The sequence below is a fragment of the Zeugodacus cucurbitae genome, chromosome 2, assembly GCF_028554725.1.
Source record: "Zeugodacus cucurbitae isolate PBARC_wt_2022May chromosome 2, idZeuCucr1.2, whole genome shotgun sequence".
Lineage (NCBI taxonomy): Eukaryota > Metazoa > Arthropoda > Insecta > Diptera > Tephritidae > Zeugodacus > Zeugodacus cucurbitae.
The window spans coordinates 64,487,222-64,508,130 of record NC_071667.1 but is presented as its reverse complement, the minus strand read 5'-3'; the positions used below and the strand labels follow the sequence as shown (position 1 = coordinate 64,508,130).

The 20,909-nt window shown below is 35.5% G+C and overlaps 2 protein-coding genes across 10 annotated transcripts in view; one reads left to right on the top strand and one right to left on the bottom strand.

Annotated features, from left to right (window-relative positions):
• The window catches only part of LOC105218430 (tRNA:m(4)X modification enzyme TRM13 homolog), a 793,174-nt gene that overhangs the window by 568,081 nt on the left and 204,184 nt on the right, over window positions 1-20,909 (bottom strand). For all 3 annotated transcript variants that reach the window (XR_008469969.1, XR_008469970.1, XR_008469971.1), the window contains one exon: window positions 12,810-12,880. The gene's annotated coding sequence lies outside the window, so the exon portion shown is untranslated. The remainder of the gene's footprint in view (window positions 1-12,809; window positions 12,881-20,909) is intronic.
• The window catches only part of LOC105215468 (myb-like protein A), a 236,552-nt gene that overhangs the window by 20,361 nt on the left and 195,282 nt on the right, over window positions 1-20,909 (top strand). The gene's annotated exons all lie outside the window — the stretch shown is intronic.

The window sequence follows — 20,909 nt, the reverse complement described above, 5'->3', positions numbered from 1 at the left end:
AAATATTTTGTTAATATTAGATATTTCGGCTATCTTCTACTTCTAGAATCTTTCTGTAGCTCCCTTAGTAATCTTGGTGAAGTCCTTAATAATATTCCAGTCACTTCGTTTTAATGCTTTTTCCAATCAGATGATGATTCCTTATTCTTTTACAAGCCATTAGCAGATACGCTTGGTATTGTTATATTTGCAATAATTTAGACCATAAATTTAAACTTATAGCCTTTTCACACAGGAGCTAATTGGTCAATTAACCGGCCTCTGCTCGATTAAAATGCTGATTAAGATTAATTTAACATACAAAATAAAAATCTACATTAATTGAATTTTAATCGACTTAAAAATGAAATGCAACTCTGCGACAAGAACGTATATCGTACGTTCACTGTCTGCGATTGGCTGAATTTTTTGATAAGAAAAGCTACAGTAGTTGTCACTGCTAAAAATAGCAATCATCTGATGAAACTTACCAACTTCTTATGAAAAGCAAAACAAAAATGAATAACAGCAGATCGGTTATCGAGTAGCCGGCAGTGTGAATTGCAAAAACTGGTTTCTCAATCAAAATTTTACTTGATTGATCAATTAATTTGGCTGTGTGAAAAGGCTATTAGACTCTAAACAATGTCATCAGCTGATATCTTGCGAGTCATTGACCATTGACGACAATAGAAAATTGATTTACAAAATACTAAAGCAGAGAAGGACGGAGAAGTATTAAGCAGATCGGAAGATTTCTTTTCCGAAAGTAAAAAATTATTATTGTCGTGTTGATATTGAGAGGATAGAATTAAATGATAACCGCAGACTCTCAAAGAAATATGCTCGATCGGTTTATTGCTTTAGGACTTATTCACAGTCAGTAAATTGATTAGTTTTGTTTTGAGATTTGAGTTATTGCCTTCTTAGACTTTTAAAAACTCTACTCTTGCTTGGACAGCGGATACATATTACTATACTACCTATTTCGATACTCTATTTCTGTTAAGAGATTGTGGCACCGAGTCTATTTTTATACTTCTTTATACTATATTCGACAGACTTACAATTCTCATTTGAACATACCAAGGTCAAACCTTTTGTTCTGCAAATATGGAATGTTTCCTCCAATTTCATTAAATTATACTGTATTAGGAATTCGAAGAGAGATATTGACATATATGTATACATATTGATTGCCATCGAGCTGAAGGTTCATTCTTGTAATACCATTTGTTTTCATTTTAAAGATTTGGCGGAATTCGATAGCAGGAAAGTAAAGGAAAAATCCATTAATAATACTCGTTGAGTAGACGAAAGTAAGCATATGTTTTGCGAAGAAGCGGATTTATTATCTCATCGTTCAGCAAATCAATAATTGTTATTACACTATACGGCGAAATCGACAAATTTTTTCCAGGAAATTGAGTAATAATAATTGAAGTTAGCTTCCAAAATCGCTATATTTGGATTCGAAGTTCGAAAAAGCCCTTTTTAAGAAAAGGGAAATAATTACATGTTCCTCTCAATTCAATAAAATTTGGGGTGAAGATTATATGACAGATTCTATAAAAGGTTAAAGTTCGAAATTTTTTAGCAGAAATATATACTACAAAGGTTAGGTTAGGTTATACGGGTAGGCCAATACGCCACACATAGACCATTTTGGTCCTTTGCGATACCAGATGAAGTGCCGTCACATTGTCCACGAGGAGTAGTCATCCTTTAGGATGCCCGCGCTTGACGCGAATTTTAAAAGTTTTTGTCGCTTCACTTTCGATACCTCTTCCAGATTCTCATATTGTGAGGCCCCCAAGGTGGCAAAGTCGTTGCCTTTTCAATGCAGGGCAGGTGCACAGGAGATGCTTCATTGTCTCTATTGCACCTTGCTCTTGACATCTCCTGCAGTCATCTCGATCTGTAAGTCCCATTTTGTAGGCATGTGCTGCCACCAGACAGTGACCTGTGAGTATTCCCACCAAACTCCTACAGTCCCTTCTATCGAGTGACAGTATGAGTTGGGTTATACTACAAATCATCACGTGATTTTTTTTTCTAAAACTTTAGCTTCAAGTGTTGATCAAAGCGATTTTTCACGCACACACACAAACACAAAGTTGCATCAACAATTTGTAGCAGCAAATGAATTTTTTAATGTCAAATTATGACTATTGCGGCCATTTTGCATGCGGCATGTGGCATGTGGCATGATGTCATATTTCTACATGTGGCCGCATTTATTAAATTCTTGCGCTGTCTTCCTTTTTTCCATTTTCTATGCTGTTTTCAAGTTTTTGTAACAAAAATATGCAATCTAATTTTTTGTGCGGCTTTTCTTCCACATTTGTGGATAAATTAGCAAAAGTGCGCCGGAGACTTTGTCACTGTGTGTGTGTGTGTGTTTTCGACTCAGCTTTGTTTTGGGCCGCTGTGAGACTCTATGCTTTGGAGTATGTACACTTGTGGGGGTAAATAATTGGTCCGTGGGTGTGTGTTTGCAGTGCAAAATAAATTGGTTGCTCTGCGTTATTTTCGCTGGACGGTGTCACTGCACCGCAAAGTGTAGAAAAAATTAATGAAAAAAAAATAAAAGAAATTAAAAAATAATGTAGCTAGAATAGCAAAATAAATAAATAGAAAATGCAAGAAATAATACAGAAAAGTAGATAAATATGCGCGCTATATATATGTATTTAAGTATGGGTATGTATATCTGCATATATGCTAGGGTTTGTACATAAAGCGTCGAAACAAAAACACGCATTGTTTGCTCTCAAGTCACAAGTCAACTGGTGCCCCTAGCGTTGACAATGCACAATGCGGTGGCCAAATAATGATGGCGACGTTGGTGATGGTGTTGACGACGACGATGGCACTGCTTGTTGGTGCCGGTGTTCCTTCCGTTTTGGTGTTGGTATTGACTTACAAACTGTCACCAACAACAACAACAATAGCAAGCGCAGATTTGTGCAGACAATCCAAAATATGTATAATATATATAAATATATATATATATATGCCGTTATATATCACTTTAATATATATATAAAAGTTTTATCACCTATAACAACAATAACAAAAACTTGGTGCACAGCTGTGACAGCAGCAGGTGGTTGTGGCTAACTCCATGCCACACGAATGACGGCAAAAAACTTGATGAATCTGACTTTTTGTTAATTATTGCTGCACTGGACTCAAAATATTTATTCTTGGCAAGCTCTGTGGCATAACCTCACTTTTAACAAACAATATTCCCTACTATAATTTCGAGTTATTTGAATTTTTGCGCTTTCCAATAAATTTTCCTCGATCTCTCGTTCACTTTTCGTTCCCACACTTTATCTCTTGTCGACTTGAAAGTCAAATTTAATATATTTACAAAAAATAATGCAAATATTTCATAGAAAATTACAAAAACTTGTAGACATTACGAAATATATGCGTAAATGTTGCACTACAGCGAAGAGGAACCACTAAATATCGAATGCAAGGTGTGAGACTTCGCTATGTGCTAGCGCGTACCCACACCAGAGAGAGTGTATGTAAGAAAGAAAGAGAGAAAGAGAGCGAATAAAGTGTTGGCAGTTTGGTGTGTGGCATTATAAAAACATTTTTTGTGCAACACGAAAAAATAACAAAAACTACAAAAAAATAAAGATACCCAAACCCTACTGGCACTACAAGCTCGAACGCACACACACAAACAGCCAACAACTATTTTTTTTCTATTTTTCTACTAAACAAACCAATATTGCTGCGCCACAAACCATACCAACTCAACGCCAAGATGTTGCACTCACACTGCTATAGTAAAACTGTGAAAAATGAGACTACCTTCCAGCTAACCAGCAACAAGTTTCCTATCTTTACTCCTTGACTCCTACTCCTAGACTCACACACACATTTATATATATTTACTGTTCTTCTGCATTTTTATAGTTCCTCTACTATTTCGTGCACTATTTGGCGGCAATATCCTGCTGACTGCGTTGTGGAAGGAGTGGGAAGTGTCTCAGCAAAATTCTTTTTTTCCACAATTTCGTCTAAAACCGAAACTCAAACTCTCCCGCCGACATTTTGTAGCCTTCCTTTTCCAACAACTTCCTTCCTTTGGTGTATATAATGTAATTGCAGTGGCAATAAAAGCAACGGCGCACACCAGTTGCATGGCATATGGAGTGGGTGGCAACATTAGCGTTGTTTTTGTGTGAAAAAATAACAAAAACAAAAACAAAAAATAAAAATACAAAGTGAAATTATAACAACTTTATATAGCCACACATACATACTTATGTGTATATTACAGTACATGCAACAGGCGGTTGTTGCCGGTTCGTATATATGCTATAATGTGGCACGCACATAACGAAAGAAAGTTTGTCTTAGTTGCAATATTAGTGCTTTCTATATACTCAACCATTTACTGGGGCGTGGCAGTGTGTCGAGTTTGTTATCCGCTGTGTGTGTGTATGGTTGTTTTTGTTGGTGTTGGTGTAGCTGCGAAATTGTCATGTACATAAATTTTGGATGAACACTTTTTTCCACCATATGGTGCCACTGTCATCAGGTAAATTGCCTTTTTCTCATCTTAAGTTGAGTTGACTTGGTATGACATTAGTTGTGTAGTTGCTATTATCGTTATTATATATAAATTGCGCTAAAGTAGCTGTGTAATATATTAAGCGAGTTACTATTGTATTCTAACAAAATTAGCTATTTGGGCATAAATAGCTTTAAAACAATAGCTGTTTAGCAAACAACAAGGCATACGAATCAAAAATTGCAGTAAATTATATTATTTTTAGAAATATGAATAATTACTCCATTTAGTGGGTCTGAAGCTAAGATCTTTAAGATCTTCTGAAGAATCAATATACTTCAATTCAAAAATGTATTGCATGTATTTGTTGCTCATACGACATGGTTCACCTGGATGAGCATGACAGTCGATTTTTCATTATAATATCAACAATAACGCTTAAAACAGATGAATGCATAGTTGAATATATAACTACATATGTGTATAAATAGTCGATAGTTTAAGATTTTGACACCATTTGCCTTTTCGATAATATTTTGAGGTCTCGATAACTTTAAAAAGATGACCTGACTAAAAAACTACTATTAGGAAAAGCCATACATTTTTTCAAACCACAAGTCAGTTAAATTAAAAAAAAACAAGTAAGGAAGGGCTAAGTTCGGGTGTAACCGAACATTTTATACACTCGCAATTTATTTATTTAACTTTATTTATATTATATAATTCACAATTTGACCCACATATTCGTCATATATAGTGCATAAAGTCCATTGAAAATTGGAAACCATAATATTAGGTTAGAAGCACCGAGGTCCTCGTGTTCGATATATGGGGCCTTAAAAACCTATGGTCCGATTTCGGCGATTTTTAGAACGGGGCTGCCACACTATAAACATAATATTTGTGCAAGTTCTGCATCGATTTCTTCACTAGTACTTACTTTATATATTGTAAAGTAAACGATTCAGATAGTCTTCAAAGTTCTGGTATATAGGAAGTAGGCGTGGTTGTGATGCGATTTGGCCTATTTTCACAACACATTATAGGGATGTAAGGAAACTATTACAAACCAAGTTTCATTGAAATCGGTCGAGTAGTTCCTGAGATATGGTTTTTGACCCATAAGTGAGCGACGCCACGCCCATTTTCCATTTTGTAAAAAAATCTGAGTGCAGCTTTTATCTGCCATTTCTTATGTGAAATTTAGTGTTTCTGGCGTTTTTCCTTAGTGAGTTAACCCACTTTAAGCAATTTTCAACCTAACTTTTGTATGGGAGGTGGGCGTGGTTATGATCCGATTTCTTTCATTTTTGGACTGTATTAGGAAGTGGCTAAAAAAAACGACTGCAGAAAGTTTGGTATATATAGCTCTATTGGTTTGCGAGATATGTACAAAAAACTTAGTAGGGGGCGGGGCCACGCCCAAAAATTACATCCAAATATGCCCTTCGTAGTGCGATCCTTCATACCAAATTTTATTTCCATAGCTTTATTTATGGCTTAGTTATGGCACTTTATGTGTTTTCGGTTTTCGCCATTTTGTGGGCGTGGCAATGATGCGATTTTGCTCATTTTCGAAAGCTGGTGCCAAGAAATAAGTGTGCCAAGTTTCATCAAGATATCTTAATTTTTACTCAAGTTACAGCTTGCACAGACGGACGGACGGACGGACAGACAGACATTCGGATTTGAACTCCACTCTTCACCCTGATCACTTTGGTATATATAACCCTATATCTAACTCGTTTAGTTTTGGGTGTTACAAACAACCGTTATGTGAACAAAACTATAATACTCTCTTTAGCAACATTTGTTGCGAGAGTATAAAAATGATTGAAAGTCGATATCAACGGATGCTAGTTAATTGTGCCCAATTTTTTTTTTAATCATAACTTGCTTCCTTAACAAGCTAGAATACGGTGGTAAAATGATTTTCAGAAATTCGAAGTCGTTTTAAAGTTACAGCAGTTAGAAGAAGGAATAGCTCGAAGCGCTCAGTTGGCAGCTGGAAACTTTGAACTCGACTTCCTCAAAACTATGTTTTCAAACTTTCCTCCATCGTATCTCATTTATGGTATCTTCATTTAAGCTTACCGCTAACTTTGTTCATTTCCGATAAGACAATCAGCCGGAATCGTGGCGGGATTGCGAGCCAATTTTTTCGTTATATGTTAAAATAAATTGGGTTCTATCCACTTACTGGACGTAGAAAAAAAATTCTAAAAAATCACTCAAAAACAGACCCTCACATGGAATGACCTCCTTTAAGTCTGTCAGCAAATGGGTACACATTTTTTTACGGTTTTAGTGGTTTAACAGTGAATCCCTAGATGTCTGCCATCAAAAAATTATATAACTGACCATCTAGATCACCATAATGCAAGTAGACACCCATTCGCAATCTTTGAACCATTTCAGAGCTCAAGACAAACATCAGTTCCTAAAGCATCGCTATACTGAAGTACTTGAGAAAGACTTCAAGAGAAAAAATTTACATAACTACACAAAATTTTTCTATTTAAACAAATATGCTATTATTAGTATTTAGTGATTCACAATTCATTCAGCTCATTCAAAGAAAACATGATTAATATAGCTACGATTACCTCGATAAAGTAAAAGTATTCTAATGGCAAACAAGCAGCCCTTAATGTCTAGAATTTTAAAGCAATTAATGATCAAAGCTTCCATTTCGTTGGAGCTAGTAATATTATTTCCAAGTATTAATATCAAAGCCGTCCAGACATAGGTAGGTATCTTCAGAAAAAAACGGCTATTTGAGATTCTCAGCACTTTTATCAGAATCGTTTTAGAATGTAGAGAAATATACAAAGTATACAGATGAAAAATCCTCGCTAAAATTTCTGAAGCATTTTAGCGTCTCAGAACAGAGTTCACTACCGAGCATCTCCATGATCTTTATTGGGAGTATAACAGGGAGCTTATCGCGTGGATTTCTCGGATTGTTACAGAGTAAAGAGAAATATTTTAGATCGTAATCTCGTCGATGCTCTCTGCATACTGCATGGAGTATTTACAATGCGAACCATAAGTAAAAGTACACCGATCTGTTTAGAGAATTGTTTACGAAAAGATTGATGTAACGGTAGTAATATAGTGAAACGTAAATATTAATTCCAGAAGTCCTTCTGGTACTAATACTTAAAAGTTCTTTATATAGTGCACCACTATCAGTAATTTCAAACTTCAACATTTAAAGTTCTACTTTGAGGCATGATCTCGAGATTTCATTGTTAGGATACAGAGAACAATTTTAACAGTTTACGTTTTTATAATATAATTTCATGTCTTATAACATTATTTTATTGCTAGATAACTCCACTCTTTTAGAAAATCACATATTTACGATTTATTGACCATCAATTATGCAAGCTTTGGAGGATTTAAGAAAGTGGGTTTCACACGAAGTGGGTTAATAACACCTAAGAACAGCTGCTCACGAACGTGAAATTTATTAAAAATATAAGCTAAATAATTTGTTTGAATGTGATTAAGTGTGACTGCTTGCTTTGTGAGCTATTAATTTGACATTAACGACTGCTTGTAGCGCGAACATAAACAGTTGCGCTCCATTTGCTTTCCTATCTTTTATCTTTGCGCTGCGATGGCGTGAGACTCAAGCGATTTACTTTTACTTACAAACATACATATGTACACATGTGTCAGCAATCACTTGAAGTGTGTATATGTGTATGTGTGTGTGTGGTTAAACACCATTCATTCATTCATTCATTAGACGTGTTCTCACAGTGTTCAGTGCCAGTGAAGAAGCAACGAGTGTAAAATCTGTCGCCACAGGTGGTTGGGTGGCTGTTGACCGGCCAAATGGTCAAGCCGGTCGGTCACATCAAGTGTCGCAGGGGTGCTAATATGAGCTAGAGTGTTCATTTGGAGGATACAAACCAAGTAATGGTGAAAGGTGTTTATTGCTTGGTTTGTATTTTTATTTTAAATTATGGAAAAAATATTTTATTAAGTTAATTTTGGAGGGTGCTTATTCTGGAAGAAAAATTCAATAATTCTGTGCTTCGATAAACTTGTTTTGTGGGAAATATTTTCATTAAGACTGAAATTTCAGTTTAAGAATACGTATTTCATTAGTTGTCCCTCTCTGAGACCTCTCCTAGCCCTATGTTAACATAATTCTTAAAAAGTACCGTTATATTCATGGAATATTGGGTGCACTTAATGTCAATTCGTCAATTAGAAAGTTCAAAATGCGAATATATTTTCTACAATTATTTATTCTTGCTTATAAGTACGAAGAATGAGCCCAAGTTTTATCGTTTCCATCAGGTGAGCCTACACATCCGGTAAGGACCCGAATTTTCATCCTACCAAGGCCTGTCAACCAGTTAGCAGTAATTAGTAAAATGGTTTTGTCGTAACAACAACAAAAACAGTACACTTTTTAGGTCGTACTCTTCAGAGGTGACTGGACTTATGGTGCGGTATAGATCGCTGAGTAATTATTTAGACCTTAGATCCTAATTACAATGCATATACAGTCATCCGATAAAATAAGAGTCTTAGAAATATGACACCAACTTGCCTGCCGAGGAACAACTCATATAAATACCGCTTAAATTTTGACGTGCTCAAGCATTAGATCCTTAACTCCCGAATATCGATGCTTCAGGCCGTATTGATTTTAGATCTTTGCCTCGATGTCGTTGGTTTTATAAATGATCTTAAGGTAAAGACTACCAATATAATTGTTATTCGTAGCAGGTAATCTTTTGCTATAGATTCGAATACTAGAAAACCCAAAAATATATAGAGATGCCACTCGGTCCTAACATTGAGTTCCTGCGTTGATGAAATTTCACCAAAAATTTTACAAATGCAAATTTGCAAAAGGTTAACAGTCACCTTCTCTTTCCGAAGTCCTCTACGTGGTTTTTGGCAGTGTTTAATAAAACAAATTTTGAGCCAAAGCTTGGAATATATTGGGTTGTCCCTTCCGCCTTTTTGTCTTTTGAATTTCGCGGCTATGTATAAAGCGCTACAGAGGAAGGTTTAGCTGTTCTGTTTGATGTGATTGGAAGGGAATCATCAGACGGAAGGGCCAGACGCTTAATTCTACCATCTACTGCGAACAAATAGACCGCTTGAAGCAGACGGTCCACCAGAAGCGTTCAGAATTTTCCAACAGGTAGGATGTAGTGTTCCACCAGGACAACGCCAGACCACACACTTTGTTGATGGCTCGTCAGAAGCTACGTGAGCTCGGATGGGAGGTTTTATTGCATTCACCATATAGCCCGGACATAGCGCCAAGAGATTACCACCTGTTCCTGTCCATGGCGAACGCCCTTGGTGATGTAAAGTTGAACTCAAAAGAGGCTTGTGAAAAGTGGCTATTCGAGTTCTTCGCAAATAAGGAGGGGGACTTCTACGAGGGGGTAATATGAAGTTGCCGTCTAGATGGAAACATATTATTGAACGAAACACTTTCATTGAAAAAAGCGGAAGGGAGATATTTGACAACCTAATATATATACCATAACAGATAAACCCTGTACATCCCAACGTATAACACAAGATTATCTTGTAACTAAAATGAAGTCTATTAACTACATTTACGTAATGGCACAAGAACCGCAAAAAAAATTTACGAAAAATATGCACCTTCTCTAGAATTAAAATAACTGCAGAATGTTAAAGCTACGCTCGCCATTCCAACGCGGCAGGTGGAAGCACAGCAGCTGTGACGAATGCTGTAAAATGTCAGTTGGAACTGAAAAAATTCGTCAGATTCGTTGGAAAAGCAACTAAAATACATAATTATATACATTTTCCACTTATATATAATAGGTATATATACATTTATATACATATGTATTTATATATAGAATACTTGAAGTACATGCACGAAAAAAATTGCAGCTAGAACAAGCAGCGGCAAGTGGCAAATTAGAAAAAAATTCAACAAAATAGTTTCGTTAGTTTGCTGCTGCCACTACTGCCGCCAACGTTGCACGCTCTCTACAACTCACTGCCGCTCTCGGCGCAGCGCTATGCTGTCTGTGCTCATTTTACTACCCCAGCCGCTGTGTGAATGAAATTTGCAACAGGTGTTCACGAAGCGAACGAAGGTGTGTGTGTTTGTGTGCGTTGGTTGCATAGTTATATGCTGCAACCCACTTGCCGCCCCGCTCGTACCCTGACTTTACGCTACTGTTTTTGTTTGTTGTTTTTGTTGCTGTTGTTGCTTTTCATGCCACATTCACCAGCATATTTCCATATAATAATAATCCGCGCCACTTTACGTTGCCTCCACCGGCGATTCTGTATGGCACTTACATAGATACATATACATATATATTCATTCTACTGCTCATTCTTGCTTCGCACATCTTCTGCGACGCTGTCTTCGTCGTCGTCGTCGTCGTCCAACTCCGTCGCGCTTTTGTTTTCGCCTTCGCCGCAATGTCTGCATTTACAAAATGGGCTATTAAGGTGACCGGGAGTTGGTTTCATTCAACGCTACTAAAACATTTATTGTTGTTGTTATTGCTTTTGTTGCAACTAGAATACAGCACTGACTGCTCGCGAGTATGGTTGTTGTTGGCAGATTTTTTATTGTTATTATTTTTTGCTTTGCACCATTATGACCATCTTTGCTGCTTTGCTAGCTTCTGCAACTTTTTTCGGTTGCATCTGCATGTTGTTGCTGTGGTTGTTGTTGTTGTTGCTGCTGATGCCTTCACTATCATAACAATAAATGGCTGAAGTATGGCGTGGCACAAAACAGGCAATTATGTTCGCTATCAAAGTGCTGGCGGTTCCATGCAGCAGCCTAAGAAAAACAATAATAATGAAAACAACAACAACAACAGCAGCGATATCACAATTTTCATAGCAAGCGCCCTTTATATATGTATGTATATACTCATACATAGCTAGTTGCTACTACTGGTTGCTACAATGGTAAGTGAAACGCATGTGGCAAGCTAGTTACAAGCAAGTGTGGCAAGTGCAACTGGTGTATATGCAGCTGTATGTGGTCATGCCCTCATATAGTATATGTACCACATAAATTTGAAAGACGAAACGTAAGCCCTCATAAAAGCAAGAGCAACAACAATAATAACAAGAATAACAACAAAAACAACAACCAAAACCGAATTGCAAGCGCACAACATATAAACGGCAACGCCATAATAACAGGTGAATGTTGCAAGTACGCGCGTTTACCTCAAATTGCCAACGCCTGCCTGACTGCCTGCCAGTACATAGCGCCAATAAAAGTGCCATGCATTTCCCTTAGCCTTAGCGATGCTATATTATTATTATTGTTGTTGTTGTTGTAGTTGCAACAGCCTGTTGCTTCTTACAGCTCATCGATTTGTTTGCTGCACTGTGCTGCCGTGTTGCAGGTGAAAAAATTGTGTGTAAATTTATGAAAAGAGCAACACAAAAAAATCACCGTTTCGTACTTGCAACAAATTTGTTCTTGTAATAATTTTTCTATATTATGTGTGAGCTCAACAACGCTGATATTTTATATATTTTAATGCGCAGGGTCGTTTCGCAGTTGTTGCAGTCATTAGCAGCTTGCAACGTTTTGCTTTTGCTCCCAAAGTAGCAGGTAACATGGATTCGCCATTTGGTTACTTCCGCTGAGCGAAAATTTGATTTTGGAACTTCGCTTTTTTTGTTAAAAAAAAAAATAAATTTTCTTTGAGGAAAAAGTGTATTTTTCGACAGAAATTTGTTAAGAATCGAATTTATTATTATTTTTACTATATACCGCTCAAAATTGCCTGATTTTACAACATTCTCACAATGTACTTATTGGCCTCTGCCGCAACTGAGTTAATTCACAATAATCCATCAAGAAAATATTTCAAAATGGTTTCAAAAAATAATACAGCGTTTTAAAAAATACGACCATTAATCAAGAATTGTCATACAGCACCGATTTTTACCTTTTTAATAACAAAGTCAGATTCACTACGAGAGTGGGAAAAGGGATTATAATGACATACAAGCTATTGTGAACGAATATATTTTTTTAAGTATATTGTATAAGATTAATTTCCATAGTCATAGTATGTTTCCATATAAGAATAAATAAGAAGAATATAAGAAAAATAAGAAGACTAAATTCTGTTCTTGCTTTAAGCATAAAAGAATATTCGCTGTACTTTTTCTTTTAATAAGATTTTAGAGACTGATGACGTTTTTCATCTGTGTCCTTATAAGTTAAGAGGAACATATATTTTGGAAGGATAATTGTTCTAATATAACTAAAATCACTTACCTTTATGATATGTTGTTATGTTCTCAAATAGAACACGAAGGACGAACGAGACTGAACAAATCATCCAGAATCTGAAATAACAGAAAATAATTAATCAACTAATTAGAAGAATATCTATCGAAAAATATATCAGAGTACAGCTGTGTTCATAACAATAATAATAGTGCGTGTGTTAAGACACTAACATAGTCTAATCATAGAAATTGGAAAAAATGACGAAATATATTATGTACAGATGAACGTAAAATCGTTCTTTTTGGAGGCATAGATTCACGACCGTATGTGCATCGTCCCCCGAAGACTGAATACCACCCTAGACACACTACAGTAACGGTAAAATATGGAGGATCAAATATATCAGTTTGATCTTGTCTTTTATTTTTATAGTGCTGGGTCCATATATCGTATCTAAACTGTCATGGATCAACATGACTACGTTGATATTTTGAATAGCACAATGTTACCTTAAACTGAAAACGAAATGCCTCTGAAATGGGTCTTCCAGTAGGAACATACTAGTCAGCAAACCAAGCCAAGCAGTGGTTTCGTATCAAAGGGATTAAGGTCATGCCTTGGCCTGTGTAATGGTCCGACCTCAATGCCATAGATAACCTATGGGGTAATATTCAGAAAAGCAATAATAGCGAACTTTGGGAAGAAATACCCAAAACCCGTTATGAAGGCGTAGTCAACTCTATGACGCAAAAAATAAAGAAATTATCTTTGTGACAAAACCTAAGTCAGAGAAATAAGAGTGAATAAAATGTTTTACGAACGAGTTAAATCTCAATCACATAAAATATTAGACCTTCCATTAGAGAATACAATGAGTCCACCTGAAAATTCGATAAGTTATATACTTGCACCGATCTGTTGATTTAAAGTTAAATTAGGTATAAAGTTATAAAAACATAACTTTTTCTAAATTCGCGAGTCAACAAAGTCACTAAAAGACTTAAGCTCACTTAACCACAATCAGTCTAGAGGCTTGAGATAGTACATAGAACTCTAGAGATACTATTAATGGATTTCAAGCAATATTTTTTTATCACATGATGATCTCATATGAACTTATAATACTAGATGATGCTTTTTGATGATAGACCATCTGCTCCTCTATATAATATAATATTTTTAAATTTTTAATAAAGCTAATATTTTGTTTTACTCTTTCTTTTAAATAATTTTGATACAATATTGTACCCATTCACCCATAGTAATGGGGTAAGAACTATTTATTGAAGAGATGCTCTATTTAGAGAAGAGAGAAGAAGAATTTATTAGTATTTTGTCAAATTTGTATTTATAAATTCCGGAACCTCAGCTGTTGGCACCTCTTCTCCCATGACGTGTCTAAAAAAGTATTGCCTAGGACATCATAACTCATGATTGTTCTATCTAAAACCAATAAACCAAAATTATTTCGATAGTGCAAGGATAAATCTAGTTAATGAACGAAGGAAAAAAAAAGAAAATATTGAAATTTAAATTTTAAAACTTTTAAAACTCTGTCATAACCAAAAAATTCTCTTTTTTAGTCAAATTTTCGCAATATATTGGCTCGAAAAAAATATTGGTTATAATAACAATATAAAAAGTCTCTCGTTCATTAACTAGATAATGATATTCCAAATATATGTGCAAAATTTGCACAAAATCGCTTCATAACTTTTTGAGTTATCGTGTCCACAGACTTGAAAAATTGAGTTTTGAGATAAATGCGATTAAAGTTTCATTCATATTGACGTGACCTAATGGGCGGAACTTCCAAAGGGTATATCTCGTAGAATATTACTCGAATTGATTTGATATTTTGGGTTAATATCTTAAACATATTGTACTAATTAATAAGACCATTTTTTTCAAATTTTGATATTTTGCAACCCACCCAACCTCTTAATTGACACAACAAAAAGGATTTGTGAAGTTATTCCCTCAGTTATATGAAAACAGCAAATTGTAGATTTTTACGGTCTTAAATACCTTAGTGACCGCGCAAGGGTTAAATTGCACGCTTCACAATCGTGGTTGGCTATGTGACCGAGTGCACGTGTGATTTTATTTACGAAATTTACAAAATTTGCACTTACAGCAAATTCGCTTATCTAAATCCACGCCCAAATAGCAACACCAAACTAACAAATGCACCAAATGAATGTAGATCGCATATGTGAGTGTGTGTGCTTTATCTCTCACATACATATAAGTGTTTACAACACAGCCAAATACAAGCACAAAGCGCGCTAATTTACCGCATCCAAGTTTTTGTAGGCACACCTTCAAAAATGTAACCTTCATTTCCACATACAAAACTATTTATAATAATAATAAAAAAATAAAGAAATAAAAATGAGAAATATAAAAAAAACTCTAGAAGCAACTAGACATTTCACAATGCGCCGAAAACAAAGGCGTCCTTTGTGTTTTTCGCTCAATTGTAGCATTGCTAATTCGCAAATAAACTCAAATTCATTGCATTACTCCCTGCGACCACCGCACCAGCCCCGCGCACGAAGTGCACGCGGTGAAGTGCGATTGTAAACAGTAAAAAATCACAAAAAAAGCGAAAAAAAATTATCAAATTTTCTAGAAAACACTTAAATATTTACAAGTGTTTTCGTTAGATTGCTGATTTTAGTTGTTGTTCGGCGTTTTTGTTGTTTTTTTACTGTTACACTATCAGCGCGCACACACGAAAATGGGGTCACCTTCGCATTATCAAATTTCCCCCGAAATGATTTATTTTGCAAATATGTGTTGGCGAAACAGCGCGCGGCGGCATTGAGCGCGAGGGGGAGAAGAAACACGAAATGACAGAGCAAAACTGCCGCATGCCAAACACATAAAATGGTGTAAAAATAATAATAACAACAAAAAAAAAAGACTCAAAGCAAAAATTGGAAAAAATGCAACTCAAATAAAAATAGAAAATAAAACCTTATCTTCGAGCGTTGATGTGTGGCCTGATTTCGACGACATGCAATGCGGCAGTGGAAGCGGCCAATTGGCGAGCAAAGCGCGCCGCGCACCGCCAAACTGCCTACCGCCGAAGCGAACGCCAGCAAAAAAAAAACACCCGAAAGCGCGCTAAAACAGCAACAACAACAAGCGAACAAACGAATTTTGTCATAAAAATTTCGCATTTGTCAGATAAGCGAAATTGGCGCAAATCAACGGGATGCGGAGCGCAGCGTGGCGCGCGCTGGATGCGCGGCAGCAGAGTAGGTGGCGCGCCAAGGAGGGCGGCGGCGCGCGGCGCTTAGTGTTTCGTTGCATTTGCGTGCATATGTGTCGCACTGGAGTGTGGCAGTGTGTGTGTGTGTGTGCGCGCCGGTTATTTTTCGTTTTTAATTTACACACAAAACTACAGAGTACAACAATAAGAACAACAACAACAATATAGCGCGCCAATTAGACACAGCGGTGCGCGCGACAGCTGCGCCGAACATGGCAGATGAGTGGCGGCGCGGCGGCGATGGGGCGGTCATTTGAAATTAGATACTCTCGAAAATGCTACAATAACAACAAAAGTGACAAGCTGCAACAACAATAGCAATAATAAGCTAAGCGTATGGCAATAGAAAAAGTGTACCAAATGCTAGGCGGCTGAACAAACTATCGAAAATAGTAATAACTGCCGCAAAACATATAATCTCGCAAATGGAAATAGAAAAAAGAAGGATTTTATAACAATGAATATATAGAAGTGTAAAGTAACACACGCACGCGGCTCAATGTGAAACGCCGAAAAAGCGCAGCGGCAGCGCTTCGAAAGCCTCATGCAAAAATTATGCATTAAAATGAGAAATACAAATGCGAATTGCCTTTGACGTCTGTCATGGATGGTAGTAGGGCGCACATTTCACGCGTTTTTTTTCTAGTATTTTGCGAAGTATATTTTGTTGTTATATTTTGCGGTTTTTCATATGCCGCCCCAGCAGCTATTATGTCTGCTATTGTTGTTGTTTTTTTTTTATGGTCATCACATAAAAAATTATCGCTCATTTATTCAGTTTGTTCCATTTTTGCCTATTAAAAATACAAATGGAGGCAATATTTTTTCACTAAACGTTGGATTGCCAATTTTTGTTTTATTAAATATAGTTAAATTAGGAAAAAATTAAGTATATATGGTTATTTGCAATAACTCTATACAGTACACAGATGATTGTGGTTGAATATTTATCGTAGATGTCAACCGCTTTGTTTAAAATAATATTTACGATACAGACACCTTTTAGAAATATGTATACCGGAGTCTAAGGCAATTGAAAAAAATTAAATAAAATGAAGGTATTTTTATTTCTATTTTTTTTTAGAATCAATTTGACATACCACATGAAAATTGAATACTCTTTCAACATTTGATGTGCTAAAAATATCCACTTAATATATCTTCTTCCAATCTTGTTTTGGTGTGCAGTACATTTATATATAAATAACAAAAGGCATTCTTCCCACGATTATACCCCAGTCAAATAATTATATGTGCATTTCTGCTTTTGTTCAAATTTCTTATTCACTGTTATTTTTTGGATTTCGGTAAATGTGGAATAAAAGGTTGATATATTACTGTTACTATGCAACGAAAATTGTTTTATACTTTTCTCGTTCGTTGTATAGTTACATTAAGAATGTGCTTTTGAATTGGGTATTGCATAGTAAATATTTATATGTGCAAAATCAGTTTAGCGGATCTTTCTTATTGATAGTGTCGCAGCAAAAACTTTTTTTGCTAAAATTTGTTTTCAAATTTATTGTAGGTGCATTAACTTAATGAATTATTAAAAATTTGCATTTACATTTATTTAACTTTAAGCCCTTAACTTAAAATTAATCCCTCGTGGTACTAATTTATCAGCCGAGGAACAAGTAATAATCATAGGAATGCATGAAAGCCGTTCCAAAATGGCTCTAGACCAAAGCGACATCGGAACTGTATCTCAAAATTTCTTAAAAACCCCACTAATTATGGTATAGTGCGACGCAGCGGACGAAAAACAACATTGATGAGCGGTGCAAAAGAATGATTCGACGGCTAGTAGTTGCGGACTTGACAAGCAGCGATCTAATATGAACCTAGTTAAGACAGAAAATCACAATAAATATAATTTTTCCAATTATACATAAAAATCAGTTTCTAAAACACACCTCCATGGCACCCAAACCAACGCTAAAGAAAGACACAATAAAGCACATTTGAGGTTTGCAAATAAATACCAATTCTGTGCCGATGAGTGATAGAATACAGTCTTTAGTGACGAAAGAAAATTAAATGTGGTTGGCCCAGGTCATTCCAAGAAATATTGTAGAGATTCGCACCAGGAACGACGGTCCTACTACAATCGATGTTTTGGAAGCGATACCTTGATTTCATGGGCTTCATTTTGCTGCTGTGGAAAGCTATCTACATGTTTTATATTCACTCAAATGAATGCTAATATCAATGTAGATCTTCGAAGATCGAGTTAATAAAATTTGCTGGCAATATTTATGGCATATAAGTGGACATATCGAAAGGATAACGTTTTAATCCACACGAAGAAAATCTTTAACGACCGGAAAATTCCGGTATTACAATGTGCAGCATTAAGTTCGAACCTAAATCCTATTGAGGATCTCTGGGGGAGCCTCTCTGCTCCTGTTTTACAAAACGGAGAACTGTTTGAGACAGTACGTCACCATAAATTAGCCAGAAAGCAAGAATTTGCCAATATTTACATAACTATGCTACAGTCAGTAGTTAATTCTCTGATTAAGCGGCTTAATTTAGTTTTAAAATATAAGGACAACTCTACTGACTATTAATATAAACATTTCTTTCAGTTAAACTCAAATGTATAGGCTTTACTGGTAAAAATAGTAAAATGCACATATAAATATTTACCATTAGCCTAAACTTCAATTCTGTTTTATAGTTTAAAAAATATTTTGTAATTTGTTAATTTTTTGTTTTTTTTTTTTATATAATAACAAACCTGCATACTCAGAAATATTTTGCAATTTTGTAATCTTTAATTTTTTTTTGCAAAAAGTTCATGCACATATAATTATTTGACTGAGGTATTGTTAAAAGAGGCGGTACATTGAACAACTGGATATACGAGAGAATTTTAAAATTATTAATTGTCCAAAAGTTCAATGGTCAATTCTTTTTTATTGTATAAATGTACATGCTCTTGAAGTACTGTAGTAGCCGCTAAGTTTAGACGTGTTTTTAGTTTTTTATTTTTAGAGTTTCTAATATTTTCTTTCACACATCCGATCATTTTAAACGCAGCAATCAAGCGAGCTATATTACATTACTGTTTTTATTAATTCTTATTAATTTATATTAAACAATATTAAAACGATGAACAAGTGACAAATAAATTATATTTTTAATTTTATAATTAATATTTTTCTCCTCCATTTGATAAAAGGTTAATGTTTCCTTCTGAAAAACGATTCATAACTGAGATAGAAATGTCAACCAGCAATTTGTCCCCTCAATCCAACTGCAATTATGCTTATATCCACACAATAGCCTTAGAACAAACACTATGCGAGTATTTAAGAAAAAAATTTAATAACAAAAATGTATAATTGTTACACTTAGCAGAAAATATTAAGTTACACATAATGCAAATTCTGTCAATTTACATTTAACATTATTTTTATTATATTAATAAATAATGTTTAGAAAAATACAAACAAATATGAATAATAATGAAATTCAGCGGAGTGTGTGGTGCGTATACGTAACCTCGATGCCAAAGTGCGAGCACAATGAGATCAACACCTTCGGCTTTGTCAATTGAAAATCGAGTTCAAAGGCACAACAGCGTAAAATAGAAAAAAAAATATTAATTTTGAGAGCGAACAAAAAATATTGAAAGGGAAATAAGCATCTCTATAGGCTCATTTGTATGTTTGTATGTATGTTTCTAATGTTAAATTAACACCAGCAGCTGGTGGTAGGTGCGACCAGCTTTGAAATGCAGTCAAGAATGCGTTTAATACAAATACCTAAAGCAGAGCACCACCAACGGACGACATCGTCAACTGGTAATGCCATGATTATGGCTGAAGAAGAACGCGAGAGACAAAGCGGCCGTACCAATAAACATAGCACCAGTTACACCATAAACAAAGCAAGCAACAACAACAACAACAATAGTAATTAGCAAAAAAAAGCTATAAAACCAAACAAAATTAAAATACAACGCTAAGCAGCAAAAACAACAAAAACAATTACAACAACAGTATAAGAAATCGATAATATTTGCGAGCTGTTGAGCTGTTCTTTGCAAACAATTGAATAAACATTGACTGACTGACGGACTGGCTGGTATTCTTTGCGTTGCGTTGCTTTTTTATTTTTTGTTTTTGTTGTATTTTATTCTTATTTGATTTCCTCGCTCATGCATACATTTTTATTATTTAGTTTCGCACAACAACAATAGCAACAACAACAAACCAAAAGTCAACAGCAATGACAGTTGCAAAAAATGCATTTCCAGCGCAAATATCAAACGTCAAATTGTGCCAAGCGCACTAAAATTTCAGCAATTGCAATTGAGCAGTGCGCGACGCAGCGCTGTCCTTGAGCTTATCACCTCACACATGCGCGCACACACACACACTCAAGCGCTATTCATCTATGCCTAGATAGTACGCGAAAAAGGCGTCTGTGAGCGTCAAGCGCAATAAAGCAAACAAACAAACAAAACACTAACAATAACAACAACAACAACAGCAATAATAATAAAAAACTAACGCTCAAAATATAAAGTGCAAAATGGGCAAATGCAATGTGCAAACGAACGAAAGAAAGAAAGAAACAACGAAAATGCAATAAAACCAATTTGAGTAAATAGTCGAATTCAGACCTCGCACAGATACTACCTTCATGTATATAATTGTGTTTATATTTATGCAACTGCAATGGTGTGTGTGTGTGTGTTTGTATGCATTACGCGTTGACAACCGAGTCGCGGACAATTCTCAAAATTTCCACTTATTTATTTCCAATTGATACCGCATTGACGGCGATTGGCCGCTGACGTCGCTGTGTACGTTGGTTCTGCTAAGAGCCTGTTAGAGGCGCGGTGAGAAGTG